The sequence below is a fragment of the Phyllobates terribilis genome, unplaced genomic scaffold (assembly GCF_046119375.1).
Source record: "Phyllobates terribilis strain yellow unplaced genomic scaffold, ASM4611937v1 Scaffold_5__5_contigs__length_657084704, whole genome shotgun sequence".
NCBI classification, from domain to species: Eukaryota; Metazoa; Chordata; class Amphibia; order Anura; family Dendrobatidae; genus Phyllobates; species Phyllobates terribilis.
In genome coordinates this window covers 77,190,317-77,212,114 of record NW_027362765.1, presented here as the reverse complement: position 1 = coordinate 77,212,114, position 21,798 = coordinate 77,190,317, and the positions used below count along the sequence as shown (strand labels likewise).

Here is a 21,798-nt window from a genome sequence, read left to right as displayed (position 1 = left end):
GTAAGCTATATTTCAATACAAAAAACGATAAGCCAAATTCAGTCTTTTTGTACAGTTTCCGGTTTTAAAATTAATCTTACTAAATGTAATATTTTAAATGTCAGGGGGATGAGTTTAGATGATGTACCAATTGCAGTTACAGATTCCATTACTATTTTAGGTGTTTCTTTTAATGAATCTAATAATGGTTTTAATAGCTGGGATGCGGCAGCACAGAAAATTAATCAGAAAATCTGCATGTGGAATATGAGAAAGCTGTCAATGGAAGGTAAAGTTCTGATTGTAAAAATGGTGATATTACCTATCCTGTTATATCTTAGTTTGGTGTTCCCCCCTCCTACAAATTTGTTGAAACGAATTACAAAAGTATGTTTTACCTTTTTTTGGGGCTCAAAAATGGAGAAACTCAAAAGAGAAATTGTGACAAAGCCAAAGGTTAAAGGTGGGAAAGATTTCCCTGTTTTAGATAAGTTTCTTTTAATACATTTTTTCTGTTTCTGTTTTAAAACCCTTTTTAAAGATAATTACCTTTCCTATTTTATGCGTTTTAACACTGGTTTTCTCATGAGAAGGTTTGGTTGGTTTGAAACAGTTTTATCCTCTCCTTATGCTTTTAACCTACCTGCACATTATGAGATTTTAAAGAAAATTATTCTTGATTTTAATTTGAATAAGAAACAGACAGGGGATCTATGTAACAGCAAGACACTACTCAAACAAATTAGTACTGATGTGACGTTGTGTGATATTGAACGTTATGATGATGACAAAACTGTACACATATGGAAAATGATTAACGCCCCTTATCTTTTTAATGTACAGAAAGACATGTCTTGGAGCTGCGCACACCACTGTCTTCCTTGCCGGGCATTCCAGTACAGAAGAGGTTTTGTGAGGTCTGCCATCTGCCCAAGAGAAGGTTGTCAAGAAGAAGAGACAGTGAAGCATCTTTTATGGACTTGTGCTTTTGCTAAAGAGTTCTGGAGAAGATTAATCCCCCTGCTGGAGAAAATGGTGGACCTCAAGGACTTTAATTTTGCATCAGTGTTATATGGTCTTCTGGAATGCCCAACAATGGACCAAAAAATAATGGCGTGGAAGATAGTGAATTGTGCCAAGATAGCGCTCTGGAATGCTAGAAATATTGCTGTTTTTAAACATGAAATGTTACCAGTAGATGATGTTTTAGCCTTTTGTAAAAGTGAAATGTACATATACTATTTATTGGACAGGAAAAAGAATGTAACGTTGGCAGGCAAATGGCTTTTTAATCTATGGAATATTTGAAGTCTTGTAAAATTTGCTGTGATGGAATTTTTATTTTTCTTTGAAGTCCCGAGAGTGTAATGTGGATGTAATGGTTTTATTTCTGTAATTTGTTAAATTTTAAATAAACGGTTTTTATCCCCATGTGGGGGATAGCCAAATTAAAAAAAATCTGTTCTTATCAGTTTAATATCTGATACGTCCCCTATCTGGGGACCATATATTAAATGGATTTTTAGAACAGGGAGATGGAAAAAGAGCTTGCTCTGTCCACTCCACGCATTGACCTGGTATTGCAGTATCTCCAGGACCGGTGCACCCCTTCTTTAATGCAGTTTCTAAAATCAGAAAGAATTGAATTCAATGCTTTTTGTTCATTTTGCTTGTTTGTCGGATTTTGGGATGGACTCTTTGGCTTTGCTTTTCTTCTCCTCATTGGATTTTTCATGTTAAAAGTTGCAGAAGCCAGATGACAAGCTCATTTTGGTTCAACTTCAGCAACTGTGCATTGCATTGCCATGTAATGTAATGCAATGCTATCTATCTAGCTCTCCCTCTTTACTTCCTTTTGGATAAACAGACATATTAGGCAAGCATTTTGGAGCTTTCACCTAAATAACTACAGGTGGTGAGATAAGCTGCACAATATAATTGACCTTTCAGTATATTGTTGCACACACACCATCTATTTAGCAAATGTCCTTGTTATCAACAGCAGCCTTTTAAACTCACCTGAGCTAACAGGTATGTGAGCTGGTTACTCTGCTGCGCTTAAAATTTCTTTTTTGGTTTGCTACAATGCCTTTTCTGAAACGTTGTCTCCCTCTGCTGGAACACTGACTTCTTTCATTTAATGCCTGCAGACTATAAAAGAGAAACCAACCCAAAAAGTTTGGTTGATTAGTCTGTGGCATTCTTTTAAACTGTTGCTTATGGCGGTCTCTGTGAGCTTCTCAGTGACATTCAGCCATCCAGGTATCCCGCCTGCAGTAGATGGAATGTGGCAATGGAACGCTGGCTGCGCGTGTCATAATAGGCTCTGAGCCTTTATATACCTGCGCACAGCAGCAGCCACCTTCAGTCTGCTGCTGGACAGCGAGCAGCAGCAGGAAAGGTAAGTAATCAGCAACCCTCCTGCTAAGGGTAGACAGCTGCTCGTTCCACCCCCCCCGCCTTAATTGGTTCTCCTCCCTTCTAACGGTGTTGAGGCGGATGGGAACAGCCGGGGGTGAGGGTGCTGTGCTAAAAGAGGTGGAGTTATGCAGATCTAAAACGCGTGGATTGCAGCAGCAGCAAGCCGAAAAGTGCAGGCATGTGAGGGATCTAGAGGTTGACAGCATGTCTTCTTAACGGGAGTCCAGGTGGCCATCTCCACAAATGGACTTTTCAGGATCCTTGGGTGGCACCGTAGTCCGAAACCAATTCTGGTTATCGCTTCTCGGCCTTTTGGCTGCGATCGTATGACTGTACCTTGATTGGTGCGAGTCTCCTGGAGGAATCCGGACCCTTTTGTGGAGGATTTTCTGCTTTTTCCTGTGGTATTCCATACCGACAGAATCCAAGATGTCTTTTGTGAAGAACACCATCCGTTTGTCCGTGGATCCATCTGACCAGAACAAGAGCAACGTGGTTTTCATTGTCCAAGACATCGTTGAAGGCAAAGCTGGAGCAAGACGTTCTGAGATCTTCAGTGTCAACGAATTTTCACGTCAAGGTAATTATGACGTTACCTTTATGGACCAGGATGTTTGCCTTAATGTCTTTGAATGGCTCCGTGGTCACTCTAGTGACCCCTGCTTGGAAGGAGTTAGATGGGAACCTTTGTTTGGTCTGCAAGAAAAGGAGGTGACTGTGACTGTCTATAACCCTTTTACAGACCCTGAGCTGCTGGAGTGCTTCCTCTCTCGCTACTGTGAATATGTGCGGAAGGGAGTGAAGCAAGTCAATTGTCTAGGAATCTTTAACTGTCAGTATAAATTCCGTGTGAAATTGAAAAGGGATCCTGACAGTGTGGGGGGCTTTAGACACCCTCCATCAAATTTTTCCGTTGCAGGCCATAGAGGTTTCCTCTTTTACCCAGGCCAGCCCATGTTTTGCCGTAGATGCTTTTCTTTCGGACATACCATGGTAACATGCCTTAAAGGGCAGTGTTGCCGAAATTGCAGAAAGGAGGGGCATATGGCCAACCAGTGTCCAGAGGCCAAGTCCTGTGATGTCTGTGGGAGTAGTGATCACATGTATAAGGACTGTCCTAGGAGTGCACCTAGACGTTCTGATAAAGAACAGAAGGAGGAGGAGCTGGAGAGGAGGCAGATGGCAAGCGCACTGAAAGTGCTGGAAAGATTGGAGAGGGAGGAGAGAGAGGGAAGGATGCGGGAAACTGGTAGAGCCTCTCCCTCTACGGCGCCAGAGGAGGTGTCCCTGAGACCATGTTCTTCTTCTGCTGAAGAAATGAGGAAGAAGCGGAGGGAAGAAAAGGAGTTCTGGAGGGAAGTGGCAAAGGTGGAGAAAAAGGCAGTGTCTGCGAGAATATCCAGGAGGGTGGTGGAGGCAGAGCTGCCTGAGATGATGACTTTTGGAGAGGCAATGGACGCAACAGGATGTGAAGTGCAAATCTCGGAACCCGACAGTCCTGAACACCCTTCGGGTCCTGAAAACATTGAAGATTTTTCTTCGGAGGATGATAGGGGTGCAAAGAAGAGTCGTAGGGAGGATGGTGGGGGCAGTGATGATGCAGATTTTAGTGAGCCTCAGAGGAAGATCAGAACTGCCAGAATGAGGAGTGTGGCTGGTGAAGCCAGCGGGTCGGAAACCAGCTGTTCTGTTCTGATGGCGGAGGAGGATAGTGGTGGTGCTGGATAGTGTCACCATATAATATTGTAAATGTTTTTTCTTTTTGTCCTCTTGTGAGCTTTGGTTTAGGCCAAAGGCTATTTCTTTGTGTAATTGGTGAAGGAGTAGAAGTATTATGGGATTTACCATAGTGTCCCAAAACGTAAGAGTGTTTAAAAGTAAAGTAAGAAGAGCTGCTATTTTTGAGTTTTTAGCTATGCAAAATGCATCTATTTTTTGTTTACAAGAATGTGGGGTAGTGGATGGTGTGAAAGGGGATGAATGGTCTTATGGAGCGTCTGTGTGGTCGGGGAGTGCATGTAATAAGAATGATGGTGTGGGTATTTTGGTTAAAGGAAGGGAGGTTGTTTTGAGTGATTATTTGGTTATTGAGGTGGGGAGATGTATCCTTGCTAATTTTGTATACAAGAATGTAAAGTTTTGTGTTATTAATGTTTATGCGCCAGTTGAAAAAAATGAGCGCAAAAATTTATTTGAAAAAATTAAGCTTTTTGTTCCAGGAAGAATACCTGTGGTAATTGTGGGTGATATGAACTGTGATGTGGGGAGAGTGAATGTGGATGTGTCTGGGAAAGCATTATTGGAGTTAGTGAATGATTTTGGGTTGTGTGATATGCAGCGGGTGTGTAACATGAATCCTTTGTTGAACACTTTCTTTTCTGAGAGTGGTAGGGTACAATCCAGATTGGATTATTGTTTTATTTCTAAAAATATGGTTTCTGTTAATTATAGGCAGGAAAACGTTCTTTTTTCAGATCATGTGTGTATGTTGTGTGAGTTGGATATAAAAGTTGATGGAGTGTTTGGGAGAGGATTGTGGAAGTTAAATGTTAAACTGTTAGAGAATGAAGATGTGAGAAAGGAGTATGAAAGGCGGTATGAAGAATGGTGTAAGCATAAAAATGAGTTTGGGAATGTTTGTGAGTGGTGGGACTGGGTGAAGAAACAAACAAAAATGTTCTTTAAAAATTTAGGATACAAGTATGCAGCAATTAAAAGAGAGAGTTTTGTTAAACTGAACGCGCGGTTGAGCGTTTTGTATAAGTTAAGGGAAGGAGGAGTTGAGGTGGAGGAGGATATTTTAGAGGTAAAAAAGGAGATTAGTGAGTTTTTGTTGGAGAGAGGGAGAAGCATAGTGTTTAGGGCAAAGATTGATAAGATGGAGCAGGATGAGAAATGTTCTCGGTTTTTCTTTAAAAAAGTTTTTGGAAAGAAACAGAGTATGAGCGTGGTGTATGGAGCAGATGGAAGTGAGGTGAGTGGAGAGGATATGTGTGAAGAGGTGGCTAAGTTTTATGAGGATCTGTATGCAGTGAAACAGAGGGATGAATGTTTGGAGAATGATGTTTTGAGTGTGTTAGAGAGTAAGTTGAGTGAAGCAGAAAGAGAGAGAGTGATGGGTGAGGTGACTGGTGATGAGGTATGGAAGGTTATGTGTAGTATGGCTTTGAATAAGACGCCGGGGGAGGATGGCCTCCCAGTAGAATTTTATCGTGTGATGTGGGGTGTGATTGGTAAGGGCTTTGTGGATGTATGTAAGTATATGTGGGGAAACATGGAGGTGACTGAGAGTATGCGTGCAGGTATGGTTGTGTTAATTCCTAAGAAAGGGGATTTGAAAAGTCTGAGGAATTGGAGGCCAATAACGTTACTTAATTGTGATTATAAAATCTATGCAAAACTTATGGCTAATAGGATGCGTGATGTGATAGAGAGTGTGATTGGGGATGAGCAGTGTTGTGCGGTACCTGGGAGGCGGATTCATGAGTGTGTGTGTATGTTAAGAGATTGTCTATGGGATTGCATGGGTCGTAAGAAGAGTGTATTTTTGTTAAGTTTGGATTTTGAAAAGGCTTATGATAGGTTGTCGCATGGTTTTTTGTTCAGAGTGTTGTTAAAAATGGGTTTTCCGGCTGATTTTGTTGGGCGAGTGAGAAGTTTGTATGCGGGTGTTTATAGCTGTGTTTTAATGAATGGGTATGTGGGTAGGAAAGTGAATGTGTTTTCGGGTGTGCGACAGGGGTGTCCTTTGTCCCCTGTAGCATTTATTTGTGCAATTGAGCCATTGTTGTGTATGCTGAGGAAAGATAAGGTAATTCGTGGTGTGCAAGTGCCGGGAGGTGGAGGAAAAGAATGGAAGGTGAGTGGTTATATGGATGACGTGTGTGTATTATGTGATTCTGAATGTTCGGTGAGGCGGGTGAAGTTGTTAGTGTCTATTTTTTGTGGTGCATCTGCGTTTAAAGTGAATTGGGAAAAGAGTGAGTGTAAGGGTTTTGGAGGCGGAAGTTTAAGTAGGGATGTAGGTGTGAATGTAGTGAATGGACCTATTAAAGTTTTGGGTGTGAAGTTTTCAGAGAGTTTGGATGGGAAAGAAAGTTGGGATGATGCGAAAGGAAAAGTTGAGCAGAAGTTGAATTTTTGGAAATTGAGTTTATCCTTTTTTGGGAAGATTTTAATTGTTAAGAGTGTGGTGTTGCCAATATTTTTATATATTGCGGTAGTATTTCCACCAGGATATATGTGTATGAGAAGCTTGAATAGAATTTTATTTGTTTTTTTGTGGAACTCGAAAATGGAGAGAGCTAGGAGAGAAATTTTGGTTAAAAGAGTGGAAAAAGGTGGTTTGGGTTTTCCGAATTTGGACGTGTTTTTTGGTGTGAATATCGTTGTGTTTGTTTTGAAAGTGATTAGGGCGGATGGAGAGTTTTCATCTATGTGTAGGTATTTATTTGGAGCGTATTTGTTTCGTTTAAAGTGGCAAGAAAGGGATTTGCGATGTCCGATTGCTTTTGAGGTGCCTGTATGGTATGTGTGGGTTTATAAGTTTTTGGTGAGGTATGAACTGTGTGATGCAGATGTGAGATTGCTGGAGAATAAGAAGGCTGTGTATAGGATGATTGAATGTAGAGAGGTAGAATGTGGAATAAATATGGTTAGGGGTGGTGATGTGCAGAAGGTTTGGAAGAAAGTGCGGATGAGTGGTATGACCAACAAACAGAGTGAAGTTGTGTGGCAGTCTTTACATGGAGTATTACCTGTGAGAGAGTTTCAGAGGAATAGAGGTTTGGTGAGGAGTGAAATGTGTCCAAGAAATGGCTGTGGTGGAACGGAAAGTGTGTTGCATGTTTTTTGGAATTGCCAGTATGCTAGAGATGTGATTGGGAGAATGGGGCCTTTGTGTAAAGAATTGTGTGGTGTGAATTTGTTGTCTTTTGAGTTGTTTATGTTTGGTTTGGGAATATGTGATGGGACGAAGGAAAGAGTCTTGTGGTTGATGCTTGCATGTATAAAGGAAGTGTTATGGGATGTGAGGAATGTGTATGTGTTTAAAAGGAAGGAAATTGCTGTAAAGGATAGTGTGAAGGTGATTTTGGGGAAGATGTATGTGTGTTTCCTATGGGACAAAAAGAGGAGAGGGGAAGTGGATGCGGAGGGAATATGGAAAGTTAAAAAGTGGAGATATATTGTTAGTACCTCTTGATTTTTGTTATTGTTGTTTTGAAATATGAAATAAATATTTCCGATGATGATGGGGACAGCAAATTGCGTATTGGATTTGACGCAGCTGTTTTGATGGAATTTTCCTTTGTCTGGTTTCCATAGACTGTGGAATTTCCTCGTCTGAGGAGAAAAAAAAAAAAAAAATCTGTTCTTATCAGTTTAATATCTGATACGTCCCCTATCTGGGGACCATATATTAAATGGATTTTTAGAACAGGGAGATGGAAAAAGAGCTTGCTCTGTCCACTCCACGCATTGACCTGGTATTGCAGTATCTCCAGGACCGGTGCACCCCTTCTTTAATGCAGTTTCTAAAATCAGAAAGAATTGAATTCAATGCTTTTTGTTCATTTTGCTTGTTTGTCGGATTTTGGGATGGACTCTTTGGTAGTGTTGAGCCACCCCCGTAGTGTTCGAGTTCGGTTCGGTTCGTCGAACACCCGTGTGTTCGCCGAACTGTTCGTCGAACTGTTCGTTGAACACCTTCGAACACCGTTAAAACCAATGGCAGGCAAACAAAAACACATAGAAACACATAGAAAACACCTTCAAAGGTGTCCAAAAGCTGACAAACTGCTCAGAAGACACAACTAACACATGGAAAAGTGACAAGTACATATAGTCATGCGAAAATAAAAGAGGTGGAGGAGTAAAAGGAGGGGGAGACACAGATATAGGCATGTCATGCCCTTCTAAAATCCAAAAAGTGAGAAGCCGACACGGCCAGTCCGCTCCTGCCCGTGCAACCTCCGTGTCGCCGGGTTTGTGCCAGAGCCGCGGTGAACCCTGATGGCCAGCCCCCCTCTCCCAATACTGGTGCCTGTCCGCTGGTGGGTCGAGCGAGCCCCCCTGTGGTGGAGGCAGCTCTAAGCTTTTTAATTTAAATTGTCTCTCTAATTTGAATGAATACACTTTAAATCCATTTACAAGGATCTATTGGAGGGCAAGTCTCATGCCAGCAGCCGCGTAATTCCAGCTCCAGTAGCGTCCACTAAAGCTGCTGCAGTTAAAAAGCTTTTATAAGGATCGAGCTCGGCTGTCCACCGCAAGGCATCCTACTGCCAGTCCCAGCCCCTATGCCTTGGGGTGCCTCCTGATGCTCTTCACTGAGTATCCCATGGTCCCGAAGCATTTCCTTTGAAAAAATTAAGTGTCTAAACTACAGGTGGTGTAGCTTGCTTAACAGCCGGGATAATCCGCTGACTAGCAGACACTGCTACTAGGCACAAAGTATTTCCTGGGCTAGATGCAGTTAAAAATTTGTAATTAGATACTCTCGTTGGATGCTGAGAAAGCATTCCATAGAGTCTCCTGGCACGCCATATATGATTCTCTTAAAAAGCTTGGGGTAGGGGTCTAGGGGACCCTTTTATAGCCAAAATCACGGCCCTGTATCGCAATACGTCACCTAGGCTGAAGATAAATGGAACTGTAGCACCCTGAGGGCTCGGTTGCTACAGACGTATTGCACCTCACCCAGAGGTGTGATATCTCACTCTCAGGTAAGGATGGAGTGTGGATCAGGACCCGACACCTGCATGCATTACACCACATTGCCGTGGGGCAGGGCGACCAATATGCCCCTGAGATGGGCACGACAGTCCCTGTCCCTGGCTGGAGTGGGGGGAGGGAACACTGAGGAAGGGGAACCCTGTAGTGCAGGAGCAGGGAGGAAGCAGTTCCTGGGTGCATTGAGAAGGGAGTATAAAAGGTGGGCACCATCTTAGTTCAGTGCAGAGAAGTCTGAGCAGAAGTGGCAGGGAGCAGGGGCTCTGCATGAGCTCTGCTCCGGAGGCGGGCCTAGTAACAGAGGCCCAGGCCTGGAAGAGGGAGAAGGAAGGAAGAGGAGCGGAGAAGGCTCCAGGAACGAGGAATGAAGGGATCCCAGGGGTGCGGACGGGCGAGTCGCCACCGCACGCCCGAATCCACCTGCGTGGAGGGGTCAGGCCAAAGGGGGAGACCGGTCCCCGAACTAGTGGAGGCAGGAAACGACCCTCAGCTAGAAACCGGAGGTTCTGACATTTTATGTGGCGCAGCCCCTCGCTACACCCGCTAGGAAGGCACCACATAGGGTCAGGGAAACTGGCGCCAAGTTTACCAAGAGGAGGCCCGAGGCAGCCGGACAGAAGTGTTGGTAAGAAAGGCCAGACAAAGGACACACAAAGGGGGTCCTGTGAAGTGCTCCAAAGTTATCTGGGAGTTGTCTGAGCCCCTCACCTGGTGAGCACAGTACGACGTGGGCAGCCGTTACCTGCAGACGTGGTCTGGATAATAAGAACTGTGAGTAAAGGCCCTGGACTGCATCACTGACTCCGTGTCGTTACTGCTGCTGCCCTGCACCATCACCCCCATCCTCCGCATACACTGCCCTGAGGCTATACTCCTCCCGTGGGGAGTTATGCTACGCTCTGCTGCACCCACAACACCAGCCTCAGCGGTCTGCCCTGTAGCGGCGGTTCACTCTGACCGCAATCCACGGGTGGCGTAGTCGGACATTTAAACATCAAAACCACATAAATAGTTCCGCCACTGGTTTGACCGCCCTGAGCCACGGAACCGGGTCGCCGCCACGAAGACTACAACCGCCAGCATCCACCAAAAAGGGTCCGGCTCCGGGTGTCCCAAGGCCCAGGGGGTGCGTCAGAACATTTTCATCACCTTTCACAATCACCAATGGGACAAGGCAGGGATGTCCTCTGTCCCCTCTCTTATACATCCTAGTGACGGAGCACCTGCTCTCATCAATTCGCCATAACCCCAATATTAGGTGGATTGAGGTGGGAGGCACCGAGTACAAGTGCTCTCTATTTGCTGATGATGTCCTAGTATATATCACTCAATCACATATATCCATCCATGCTGTTATGGCTGAAATAGATCACTTTGTTACATGGTAAAATTTTAAAATCAATGCAGCGAAGTCTGAGGCCCTCGATGTCTCCCTTCCCAAATCCATATAGGATTCCATCCAGTCCAACTTTCCCTTTGCCTGGCCCTCACAGGGTATCAAATACTTAGGAATTCCTATTCATAGAGACCTCTCCCATCTATGTTATCTTAATTTTGGGCCCTTTATTGAACAATTCCATACAGACCACGGTTGGCAAGTTAGAACTGTAAGATTCACTACGTGAACCGCTGGTGTTTTGTGGAAAAGCACATGTACACCGCGTTCCAAATTATTATGCAAAAAGTGTTTAGGAGTGATAAGGGAAGAATTTGTTTGTTTGTCAGTTAAACTCATTGATGGTGATGTGTGTCAGGGCTCTTTATATCGCTGTAAGCAATTGCAGACACCTGTGCTAATTAGTTTGGCAGGTGTGTCCAATGAAAGGCAAGACTACTTAAGAAGGCTCTCTCACATTATTAAGCAGCCTACATTTTCTGCCAAAATGGGAAAGAAAAAGGATGTGTCGGCTGCTGAGAAGCAACAAATTGTGGAGTGTTTAGGTCAAGGCATGACTACAATCAACATTGTGCGATGATCAGGGTGAAGTGTCTTGGCAATTAAGAAGTATGTAGCTGATTCACAGTACACACGTGTGCGTGCTGATAAGGGCAAATTGAGGACTCTTTCCTACAGGCAATTACGTCAGGTTGAAAGAGCAGCGGCAAAAAAGCCTTGTCATAGCAGCAGACAAGTTTTTGAAGCTGCTTGTGCCTCCAACGTCCCCCGAACAACAAGATGCAGGGTCCTTCAGAGGTTTGCAGCTGTGCATACGCCATCCTGTCGACCTCCTCTATCCACTTCACACAAGCAGAAACGGCTCCAGTGGGCCAAACATTACATGAAGACTGATTTCAAAACTGTTTTGTTCACGGATGAGTGCCGTGCAGCGCTCGATGGTCCAGATGGATGGAGTGGAGGATGGCTGGTTGATGGACACCCCACGCAAACACGGCTACAGCGCCAACAAGGAGGAGGTGGAGTAATGTTTTGGGCTGGAATCATGGGGAGAGAGATTGTCGGCCCCTTTAGGATCCCTGAAGGCGCTAAAGATGAACTCCATAATGTATGTGGATTTTCTCAAACAGCACTTCCTGCCATGGTTCAAGAAGAAGAACCGTGTATTTCACAGCAAGATCATTTTTCTGCATGATAATGCACCATCTCATGCTGCACATAAAACATCTGCATCTCTGGCTGATATGGGCATAAAAGGGGACAAACTTATGGTGTGACCCCCATGCTCCCCTGACCTCTACCCCATTCAGAACCTTTGGAGCATCATTAAAAGGAGTGTCTATGATGGCGGGAGGCAGTTCACATCTAAGCAACAGCTCTGGGAGGGTATTCTGTCCTCATGCAAAACAATTGAAGCAGAAACCATCCAAAACCTGACAAATTCAATGGACGAGAGAGTTCAGAAGCTCCTTTCGAACAAGGGGTCCTATGTGAAAATGTAACATCACCTAGAATAAAGTTTTGAGTTGAAAACTGTTTGATTTCAGTTTCTAACAACCTGCTAATGCTTATAATTTCAAAAATGACCATTTTTTTGGTCTTTATTAAAATGAAAAGGTTGATCGAAAAGTTTGGGGGATCTAAGAGTGTGGCAACCCAGTAGTCATGATTACTTCGAATTCTGACAATATGAGGGTCATGCTGCAGGTAGTGCAGCAAGAAGGCACTTATGTGTCTTGCGCATCTCGGAGCCCCAAAATTATTTTCCGGGCTAGATGCAGCTAAAAATTATTTTTAATTTTAAAGCTGGTGGAGCTTATTATAGATGGCCTAATAGGATCAGTGCTGCACACTGCTACAAAGCCCAAATTATTTTCCAGTCAAGATACAGATAAACATGATTAGTAATTTGAAAGCTTAAAACGTTTGGTAGGGTGATTTTAACCAATCATCAAGCTTTTACTCTCCCCAGGATGACACAGGGGTAGAAAAGTCGTTTCGGATCCATGATTTGTTCATCTTTATGAACGTGAGTCTGTCTACATTATCAGTGGAGAGCCGCGTGCGCTTATCTGTCAGCACACCACCAGCAGCGCTGAACACACGTTCAGACAGAACGCTGGCTGCGGGGCATGACAAGATCTCCAAGGCGTAAGTGGCTAGCTCCGGCCATTTATTCAGATTGGAAGCCCAAAAAGAGCAAGGGTCCAGTGACACAGTCGTGGCTTCAATGTTTACTTGGAGATACTCCTGTACCATCGTCTCTAGGCGTTGACTATGTGTCAGACTTCTTGTCTCCTGTGGCCTTGCAAAGGATGGGCTAAAAAAGTGGTGAAATGATTCCGCAAAATTGATGTTACCAGCAGATACTGTGGTTCTGTTACGGTTTGAGTGCTGAACACTTGACGGTCCCACGGTTGGCAAGTTGGAACTGTGAGATTCACTACGTGCACCACTGGTATTTTGTGGAAAAGCACATGTAAGATTCTGCAACAGTCTCTGCTGATACTCCTGCATGCGTGCATCCCTTTCTATGGCAGGAATAATTTCTGCAAATTTACTTTTGTACCGGGGATCTAACAGTGTGGCAACCCAGTAGTCAGGATTATTTCTAATTCTCACAATTCGAGGGTCATGTTGCAGGTAGTGCAGCAAGAAGGCACTCATGTGTGTTGCGCATCCAGGAGCACCAAGTCCCTGTTGTGTTGGTGGCGAGGTAACAATCATGCTTCCTTCCTCTGTCCTCTCCCCCCAACCTCGCACAACAGAAATGTGATCAAGGTCTCCCTCATCTGATGAGTCTTCCATCAGTTCGTCCTCCACTTCTTCCTGGGCTCCTGCACCTTCCTCACTAGTTTGGCTGCTACCATGCGCCCTGGTAAAACCATCTCCCCCACCCTCACATGCCTGCCGCCTTGGTGCTGCCGACCTTCTGGACCTTGCAGATGTTAGCCCTTCCGCATACAACTCCTCCTCCTCTACTTCCTCCACCTCCTCTTGTGCCACCACCTGACTCCGAATTCTGTTTAACATGTGCTCCAGCATGTAAATCACCGGAATAGTCATGCTGATAATGGCATCGTCAGCACTAAACATCTTCGTCGCCATTTCAAAACTGTGCAGAAGGGTGCATAGGTCCCTGATCTGAGACCACTCCTCCAGCGTGATTTGCCCCACCTCTGAATCTCGTTGGCCCAGGCTATACGTCAGAACGTATTGCACCAGGGCTTGTCGGTGCTGCCACAGTCGCTGCAACATGTGCAGAGTTGAATTCCACCGGGTAGGCACATCGCATTTTAGCCGGTGAAGTGGCAGGCCCAATGACTTCTGTAGAGATGTAAGTCGCTGAGCTGCGGGATGCGAACGGCGGAAGTGAGCACACAGCGACCGTGCCCTCTGCAGAAGGCCATCTAGTCTGGGATAGTGGGCTAAAAATTGCTGGACAACCAGGTTCAACACGTGAGCCATACAAGGCACGTGTGTGACATTGCCCCGGCGAAGGGCCGCACCCAGGTTTGCAGCATTGTCGCACACGGCCTTCCCTGGTTTCAGGTCCAGTGGAGACAACCATTCATGAAATTGGTTCTCCAGAGCTGACCACAACTCCTCAGCTGTGTGACTCACATTTCCCAGACATTTCAATGTAAAAACCGCCTGATGACATTGAGCCCTACTGCCAGCATAGTAAGGAGGTGTGCAGGATCCCTTCTGCGCAGTTAGAAAGCTTGTGGCATGACCAGACAGGCTTTGGGTGCAGGTGGAAGACCGAGAGGAGGTTGAGGAGGCAGAAGCAGTGGAGGAACTTTGACATAAAGAGGATTAACGCACAACTCGTGGGGACGGCAAGACTTGGACAGCAGCCCCTTGTCCTGCTGTCACCATAGTTACCCAGTGCCCAGTCAGCGGCATGTAACGCCCCTGTCCATGCCTACTCGTCCAAGTGTCTGTGGTGAAATGCACCCTGTCACACACAGAGTTTCTCAAAGAAGCTGTGATGTTGTGTGCGACATGCTGGTGGAGCGCAGGCACACCTTTCTTTGAGAAGTAGTGCCGACTGGGCATCTGGTACTGGGGCACTGCGACGGACATAAGGTCTCGAAAATCCTCTGTGTCCACCAGGCGGAAAGGCAGCATTTCTGTAGCCAAGAGCTTGCAGATGGTGAAATTCAACCTCTTAGCTTTCTCATGGCTAGGAGAAATGGTCTTTTACTTGTCCACATCTGAGGGACCGAGGGCTGGCTATTGTGCTTAGACGGGGTTGATAAGGGTGTCCCCGGCAAACTGCCGGTCTGTGAGGAAGATGCAGGCGGACATGTTAGGTTGCCTTCATCCAAAGGTGGTGCTATCGATGTCGGACAGCGCTCAACACCAGCTGGTGTTACCACCTCCAAAGAAAATGATGACCTGCCAATCACGCTGGCTGTTGCGGGTAAAGAGGTGGCAGGTCTGCGCCCCAAAACAGGTGTGACTGCTGTCCCCCCAGTCACAGAGGATGAAGAGGCCGCGGATGCACAAGATATGGCAGACGGTGGTTGGCCCGGCTGGCTAGGCCGCATTGTAGCACACTGAGCTTCCCACTGCAACTTATGCTTCATGTCCATGTGCCGGTTCATGCATGAAGTACTCAAACTATGTATTTTTTGGCCTCTACTTAGCTTTTGCTGACAAATGTTACAGATAACACGAGTTGGGTCATCTTTATCGATCTGAAAAAATGCCCAGGCTATGCAAGGCTTAGCACCCATGCGACCTGAAGAGCCACCACGACTTGTGGTGAGAGGCAGAGTTGTGTTTGAGGATGCAGTTGTTGACGTGCTTCCAGTACTACGTCTCTGTCCAGGAAGGCGCAACCTGACCTCGTCGTCACTAGCATCTTCCTCCACCTCCTCTGCTGACCTCATCTCTTGGCTGACTGTGGGTTGACAGTAAGTGGGATCTCCGACCTCATCATCATCACCCTGTGCGTTATCACACCCGTCGTCCTCAGAGCCAACCTGTTCCTGCCCTGACAAAAAACTAAAGTTGTCGCTCCAATCAGGTATTTGAGTCTTATCATCGTCTTCCTCATTGTCTCCACCAACAGGAGTTACAGTTTGGGAATGAGGGTCTACATTATGGTCAGAACCTTCTGCGTCTGGTCCTGGATCCGACTCATAAAGATTCTGGGCATCAGTGCAGATCATTTCCTCGTCTGGATTCACAGAAGCACTGGAGTCGACCTCTGATTCCCAGGCTATAGTATGAGTAAACAGCTCTGCAGACTCAACCATCTGTTCTACCTCATACTCAGACGGGCAGCTGGAGATTTGGGAGCTGTGAGGAAGCAAGTGCGATTTGGGTGACACCTTTGAGGACTGGAGTATTTGTGATGTTGAAGTTGATGTGGAGGAGAGCCCACTTAAAGGAGCACTTGATATCCGTTGAAGCACCTGCTGTTTTTGTGCCTCATCTGGAATTTGTAGCGATTGGCGTGGCCGTAAGAAAGGGATCTTATCACATTGTCCGCTAAAAGAAGTAGACATTTTAGTTTGGCTGGAAGATGGTCTTTCTTCTGCAGATGTTACTGTTGCTTTAACACCTACCCCACAGACACAACCTTTTTTCCCCTTCCCAACACGCCTATTCCCCTTTCCACCAGCAGCAGGCCTTTTTCCACTCATTTTGGTGGTTAACTAATTCACAACTCTGGAGTTGTTTGCACAAAAAAACAATGGATGGTAACCGAGCAGAGCTGAGTGGCCAAACTGTGGTATTAGGCCAAAACTATTGGCTGGGTTAGATGCAGAAAAAAATTATTTTGAATTTGCAACCTGATGGAGGTCAGTATAGATGGACTAATAGAGAAAGTCCGACACACTACTAGAAGGCCAAATATTTTTTCAGAGGTAGATGCAGAAAAAAATATATTCAGTTTGCAACCTGATGGAGGTCAGTATAGATGGACTAATACAACAAGTCCCGCACACAGCTAGAAGCCCAAATATTTTTTCAGAGGTACTGTAGATGCAGATAAAAATTATTTTTAATTTGCAACCTGATGGAGGTCAGTATAGATGGACTAATAGAGAAAGTACGACACACTACTAGAAGGCCAAATATTTTTTCAGAGGTAGATGCAGAAAAAATATATTCAGTTTGCAACCTGATGGAGGTCAGTATAGATGGACTAATACAACAAGTCCCACACACAGCTAGAAGCCCAAATATTTTTTCAGAGGTACTGTAGATGCAGATAAAAATTTGTTTTAATTTGCAACCTGATGGAGGTCAGTATAGATGGACTAATAGAGAAAGTCCGACACACTACTAGAAGGCCAAATATTTTTTCAGAGGTAGATGCAGAAAAAAATATATTCAGTTTGCAACCTGATGGAGGTCAGTATAGATGGATTAATAGAACAAGACCCACACACAGCTAGAAGCCCAATATTTTTTCAGAGGTAGATGCAGAAAAAACTATATTCAGTTTGCAACCTGATGGAGGTCAGTATAGATGGACTAATAGAACAAGTCCCACACACTGCTAGAAGCCCAAATATTTTTTCAGAGGTACTGTAGATGCAGATAAAAATTAGTTTTAATTTGCAACCTGATGGAGGTCAGTATAGATGGACTAATAGAGAAAGTCTGACACACTACTAGAAGGCCAAATATTTTTTCAGAGGTAGATGCAGAAAAAAATATATTCAGTTTGCAACCTGATGGAGGTCAGTATAGATGGATTAATAGAACAAGACCCACACACAGCTAGAAGCCCAATATTTTTTCAGAGGTAGATGCAGAAAAAAATATATTCAGTTTGCAACCTGATGGAGGTCAGTATAGATGGACTAATAGAACAAGTCCCACACACTGCTAGAAGCCCAAATATTTTTTCAGAGGTACTGTAGATGCAGATAAAAATTAGTTTTAATTTGCAACCTGATGGAGGTCAGTATAGATGGACTAATAGAGAAAGTCCGACACACTACTAGAAGGCCAAATATTTTTTCAGAGGTAGATGGAGAAAAAAATATATTCAGTTTGCAACCTGATGGAGGTCAGTATAGATGGATTAATAGAACAAGACCCACACACAGCTAGAAGCCCAATATTTTTTCAGAGGTAGATGCAGAAAAAAATATATTCAGTTTGCAACCTGATGGAGGTCAGTATAGATGGACTAATACAACAAGTCCCGCACACAGCTAGAAGCCCAAATATTTTTTCAGAGGTACTGTAGATGCAGATAAAAATTATTTTTAATTTGCAACCTGATGGAGGTCAGTATAGATGGACTAATAGAGAAAGTACGACACACTACTAGAAGGCCAAATATTTTTTCAGAGGTAGATGCAGAAAAAAATATATTCAGTTTGCAACCTGATGGAGGTCAGTAAAGATGGACTAATACAACAAGTCCCACACACAGCTAGAAGCCCAAATATTTTTTCAGAGGTACTGTAGATGCAGATAAAAATTAGTTTTAATTTGCAACATGATGGAGGTCAATATAGATGGACTAATAGAGAAAGTCCGACACACTACTAGAAGGCCAAATATTTTTTCAGAGGTAGATGCAGAAAAAAATATATTCAGTTTGCAACCTGATGGAGGTCAGTATAGATGGATTAATAGAACAAGACCCACACACAGCTAGAAGCCCAATATTTTTTCAGAGGTAGATGCAGAAAAAAATATATTCAGTTTGCAACCTGATGGAGGTCAGTATAGATGGACTAATAGAACAAGTCCCACACACTGCTAGAAGCCCAAATATTTTTTCAGAGGTACTGTAGATGCAGATAAAAATTAGTTTTAATTTGCAACCTGATGGAGGTCAGTATAGATGGACTAATAGAGAAAGTCCGACACACTACTAGAAGGCCAAATATTTTTTCAGAGGTAGATGCAGAAAAAAATATATTCAGTTTGCAACCTGATGGAGGTCAGTATAGATGGATTAATAGAACAAGACCCACACACAGCTAGAAGCCCAATATTTTTTCAGAGGTAGATGCAGAAAAAAATATATTCAGTTTGCAACCTGATGGAGGTCAGTATAGATGGACTAATACAACAAGTCCCGAACACAGCTAGAAGCCCAAATATTTTTTCAGAGGTACTGTAGATGCAGATAAAAATTATTTTTAATTTGCAACCTGATGGAGGTCAGTATAGATGGACTAATAGAGAAAGTACGACACACTACTAGAAGGCCAAATATTTTTTCAGAGGTAGATGCAGAAAAAAATATATTCAGTTTGCAACCTGATGGAGGTCAGTATAGATGGACTAATACAACAAGTCCCACACACAGCTATAAGCCCAAATATTTTTTCAGAGGTACTGTAGATGCAGATAAAAATTAGTTTTAATTTGCAACCTGATGTAGGTCAGTATAGATGGACTAATAGAGAAAGTCCGACACACTACTAGAAGGCCAAATATTTTTTCAGAGGTAGATGCAGAAAAAAATATATTCAGTTTGCAACCTGATGGAGGTCAGTATAGATGGATTAATAGAACAAGACCCACACACAGCTAGAAGCCCAATATTTTTTCAGAGGTAGATGCAGAAAAAACTATATTCAGTTTGCAACCTGATGGAGGTCAGTATAGATGGACTAATAGAACAAGTCCCACACACTGCTAGAAGCCCAAATATTTTTTCAGAGGTACTGTAGATGCAGATAAAAATTAGTTTTAATTTGCAACCTGATTGAGGTCAGTATAGATGGACTAATAGAGAAAGTCCGACACACTACTAGAAGGCCAAATATTTTTTCAGAGGTAGATGCAGAAAAAAATATATTCAGTTTGCAACCTGATGGAGGTCAGTATAGATGGATTAATAGAACAAGACCCACACACAGCTAGAAGCCCAATATTTTTTCAGAGGTAGATGCAGAAAAAAATATATTCAGTTTGCAACCTGATGGAGGTCAGTATAGATGGACTAATAGAACAAGTCCCACACACTGCTAGAAGCCCAAATATTTTTTCAGAGGTACTGTAGATGCAGATAAAAATTAGTTTTAATTTGCAACCTGATGGAGGTCAGTATAGATGGACTAATAGAGAAAGTCCGACACACTACTAGAAGGCCAAATATTTTTTCAGAGCTAGATGCAGAAAAAAATTATATTCAGTTTGCAACCTGATGGAGGTCAGTATAGATGGACTAATAGAGAAAGTCCGACACACTACTAGAAGCCCAAATATTTTTTCAGAGGTACTGTAGATGCAGATAAAAATTAGTTTTAATTTGCAACCTGATGGAGGTCAGTATAGATGGACTAATAGAGAAAGTCCGACACACTACTAGAAGGCCAAATATTTTTTCAGAGGTAGATGCAGAAAAAAATATATTCAGTTTGCAACCTGATGGAGGTCAGTATAGATGGACTAATAGAACAAGTCCCACACACTGCTAGAAGCCCAAATATTTTTTCAGAGGTACTCTAGATGCAGATAAAAATTAGTTTTAATTTGCAACCTGATGGAGGTCAGTATAGATGGACTAATAGAGAAAGTCCGACACACTACTAGAAGGCCAAATATTTTTTCAGAGGTAGATGCAGAAAAAAATATATTCAGTTTGCAACCTGATGGAGGTCAGTATAGATGGACTAATACAACAAGTCCCACACACAGCTAGAAGCCCAAATATTTTTTCAGAGGTACTGTAGATGCAGATAAAAATTAGTTTTAATTTGCAACCTGATGGAGGTCAGTATAGATGGACTAATAGAGAAAGTCCGACACACTACTAGAAGGCCAAATATTTTTTCAGAGCTAGATGCAGAAAAAAATTATATTCAGTTTGCAACCTGATGGAGGTCAGTATAGATGGATTAATAGAACAAGACCCACACACAGCTAGAAGCCCAATATTTTTTCAGAGGTAGATGCAGAAAAAAATATATTCAGTTTGCAACCTGATGGAGGTCAGTATAGATGGACTAATAGAACAAGTCCCACACACTGCTAGAAGCCCAAATATTTTTTCAGAGGTACTGTAGATGCAGATAAAAATTAGTTTTAATTTGCAACCTGATGGAGGTCAGTATAGATGGACTAATAGAGAAAGTCCGACACACTACTAGAAGGCCAAATATTTTTTCAGAGCTAGATGCAGAAAAAAATTATATTCAGTTTGCAACCTGATGGAGGTCAGTATAGATGGATTAATAGAACAAGACCCACACACAGCTAGAAGCCCAATATTTTTTCAGAGGTAGATGCAGAAAAAAATATATTCAGTTTGCAACCTGATGGAGGTCAGTATAGATGGACTAATAGAACAAGTCCCACACACTGCTAGAAGCCCAAATATTTTTTCAGAGGTACTGTAGATGCAGATAAAAATTAGTTTTAATTTGCAACCTGATGGAGGTCAGTATAGATGGACTAATAGAATGATGCTATGCCCAAAAGATTTTACTTCACTAGGTGCAGTAAAAAAATTGGTATTCTATACACAGGTGGTATATCTTGCAACACAGATAGGCTACTCCACTGACTAACACACTCTGCAATAGGCCAAAAAGGATTAGCTTTGCTAGATTCAGCCAAATGCTGTGAAAAAAACTTGCACAGCACTGGCACAGACCTGCCTGGCAAAAACTGATAGGAACTCATGTAACCTAGTCCTGAAAAGGACTCCAATTACAATTAGTCTTTACTCCCACAACCTATCTATTTAAGAGCACAGACCTCCCTGATAAAAGTCGTAGGAAATGCTGTAACCTAGTCCTTAAAAGGACTGCAATCACAACTATTCCCTACTCCCAAGCTATCTGTATATTTGTGCGAAAATTGGCTTGAAATTAACAAGGTATAGCGCACACAGCAACAGCGGTGCCGTCTAACACGCAGCTGCAGCAGTGAGAAAATGGTGGCGACGGGGAAAATGGCTTGGTCTTATAGGGCAAGGACATGTGACATACACTGCCAATGACACATGCCCTTGCTTGTGTGAAAAAAAGCACTTCGCTCCGTGTGTGCGCTGCTGATAGGCTGACAGATTGCACCTCCCCACTGTAAATGCGGGAAAGAGAAAAAAAAATGGAGATCTTCATTGTTCCTGCAGAGATCCATCCCCTGCCCCTCCCCCCACCCCGCTGTACACTCAAACTGCGTATTAACATTAATTTTCATCATTACTGAGAAAAAATCCAGTTATGATTTTGGTGCACGAACAGTTATCGAACATAACCTCGAACAGCCGAATTTTTCTCAAATTGTTCGTGTTCGCCGAACGGCTCGAACACCGCCCAAAACAGCTC

General features: G+C 43.5%; 2 non-coding genes across 2 annotated transcripts; both read left to right on the top strand.

Annotated features, from left to right (window-relative positions):
- Positions 1–1,394: 1,394 nt before the first annotated feature.
- On the top strand, positions 1,395–1,590 carry LOC141150405 (U2 spliceosomal RNA). The gene has a single exon (XR_012246615.1). It is a non-coding gene; the product is annotated as a U2 spliceosomal RNA (small nuclear RNA).
- Positions 1,591–7,728: 6,138 nt separating this feature from the next.
- LOC141150575 (U2 spliceosomal RNA) lies at positions 7,729–7,920 on the top strand. The gene has a single exon (XR_012246739.1). It is a non-coding gene; the product is annotated as a U2 spliceosomal RNA (small nuclear RNA).
- The last annotated feature ends 13,878 nt before the right edge of the window (positions 7,921–21,798 follow it).